Source organism: Lolium rigidum, chromosome 3 (genome assembly GCF_022539505.1).
Source record: "Lolium rigidum isolate FL_2022 chromosome 3, APGP_CSIRO_Lrig_0.1, whole genome shotgun sequence".
In the NCBI taxonomy this organism is placed as follows: Eukaryota; Viridiplantae; Streptophyta; class Magnoliopsida; order Poales; family Poaceae; genus Lolium; species Lolium rigidum.
This window is the reverse complement of record NC_061510.1, coordinates 183115055-183117420: the sequence shown is the minus strand read 5'-3', so window position 1 is coordinate 183117420 and position 2366 is coordinate 183115055. Positions and strand designations below refer to the sequence as shown.

Sequence of the window (2366 nt, the reverse complement as noted above, 5' to 3'; positions counted from 1 at the left end):
ATAGTCCGCCTCTAGGTTATTCTTGGAGTTGAGTATATATTTCTTTGCATAACCATGACTCGCTTTTGGCGTTGTTTTATTTGAGGGAGAAGGCGAGACCCCATTTTGTTTCCTGTCCGTCCTCTCCTTCTATCGCCGCACCGGTGGGAGACCTCCACCGCCGTAAACTCCCGTGAGCGCTAGTGTGAACTAGCGCCGGCGTGGACTCCCCAGAAAATTCAATTTGAACGAGTGTAGATTGAAGTTCACTCCGCAAATAAACTGAAGTTCAATCGGTACAAAATAACTCAAGTTGGATTTGTAAATAATAAAACCAACTCATTTCTATAAGACATAAAAAAGTTCATTCTGTGATCTACCTCTGTGCCCCCATACCTCCAGCGTGCTAGTAATACTCTCCGGGTATTTCAACACTACACTTAAGGTAATTAACTAGTGAACAATTTATACTTGCATTCAGGATTACATTCGAGGTACCTATTCTTATGTGTTTATACTCATTCTTAACGTTAAGAAAGGTCTATATGCTGCCCAGAGCTCTCTGTACAATTTAATTCTAGAGAAAAAAGGTAGAACTTTTCCAAGACAAAATAAACTTGATTCTAGGCAGTCCACTTTCAGTAAAACAAAACTTGATTTATTTGGGAGTGTATTTCAAAAGACTGGTTGGTTTTTCTTTTGGAAGTTCATATTTATTTTGTTAGAAAGTTCGGTTCATACTTATTCCGCGTAGAAAGTCTACTTCTGCTCCCGCCAAGTTTAGTATTTCATGTGAGGTAGTAAAAATATTTACATTTGGTTAACGAGTTGGGTTAAACCCATTGCGAAGTTCGCATTTAATTTTTGGGAAGTTCTGTTGGTCCAATTCACCTTATTGTGAAATTTCTTTTTAAATTCTTAAGTTGGTTTCGCTCCAGATCTACTCACAGTTCACTTTGTTCAAAATGGCAAGTTCACTCTTTTTATTTTGCGGGAGTCCATTTCATGTGCATCATATACATCGGGAAGTGCACTCCATACATCCCGGGCAGTTCACTCTGTGTTGTAAAATTTTAGAATGTTAAAGTAAATCATTGCACTTGCACATACTCGCGGTCCTGGACACAAATAGGTATAGTTGTGACAGAGTTTCTAAGAAGTTGCTACCGAGTTTCTGTGCTCGAACCTGAAGGCAATCAAATGTTAGTTTCTTGATTATTACTAGTCTTTTGTTGGTCTCATCCTAGTACCAGGCTACCAGCCATTAAGGAAGGCCTCGAAGAACCCTCGGCCACCATCACATACACCAGCAGCAATGTCATGTCGATCCAACCATTACGGCGCTAAAATGGTAATGGTGAGTTCACTTTTGTAAAAGTGAAGTTCACTCCGCAAATAAAATGAACTTCATTTAAACAAAAAATGCATATTGCTGCAATCTTGTTTTGATGTATAAAAGCATTGTCTAGTATTTCGTTTGATCTTAACCATCTACCACTGTCTACTAGTATCCTTATGCTGCCTTTTTTGTTATATGTAAGGAACACTACTTGACTGAGCCTACTATGCTATATCTAAGACGTGTCATGATCATCCGGTAATACTCCATGGGGATTTCAACGCTAAAACTTAAGGTAATTATCTAGTGAACTATGCATATCCATTCAAGATTCCATTCTTGTTCCCTATTCTATGCTGTTATACTCATTCTTAACACTAAGAAAGATCTATATTTTGCCCAGAGCAGTCTGTACAAATTAATATCAGAGAAAAAAAGCAGAACAATTTGACATTTTTTTGCAACTAATTGAGCAGTACTAATCTCAAAAGTAGCTGAAACCTACAAAGCTTCACAAGCCTGCACTTGAGTTTGTGATTTTTATGCTAATAAGATCTGTGAAATTTCTTTTTTGAAGTTCACATTACTTGATTGGCGTAGTGCACCTTTTTCCATATGTGAAGTTTGCTTTTTTTGTATGACTTAATTAACTATCATCACAGTACCCACAAGCAGCATTGCAACAAGCTGTGAGTTCTTGCGGCTGGCTCCTACGATTGTCACTGCAAGTCATGCTCTTCATTGCGTGAAGCAGCCGAGCACAAGTGCACAAAAAGAATAAAGGTGCGGAGATGAAGAGCTCACTTTTCCTAATCCGTGGAGTTCATTTCTCCTAATTCGTGAGGTTCACATCTCCTGCTACTTTACTTTAGATATTCTTGCTAGATGGACTATTATTTTATTAATTTTTGATAGTGTAAAGTTTCATGTGCATAAATGTAGCTACACTGGGGGTTCACTTGCGTATCCTCGAGAGTCCAGCGGGCTTCACATCGCTCTCTACAGCTCCATCTTTAGGTTTGTCAACTGTTGATTTCTACTTCTGAAA

At 38.5% G+C, this 2366-nt stretch overlaps 1 long non-coding RNA gene across 1 annotated transcript; it reads left to right on the top strand.

Moving 5' to 3' along the window:
* The first annotated feature begins 1128 nt into the window (after positions 1 to 1128).
* Positions 1129 to 2092, top strand: LOC124699584. The gene is made up of 3 exons (XR_007001445.1): positions 1129 to 1336; positions 1521 to 1613; positions 1981 to 2092. It is a non-coding gene; the product is annotated as an uncharacterized LOC124699584 (long non-coding RNA).
* The last annotated feature ends 274 nt before the right edge of the window (positions 2093 to 2366 follow it).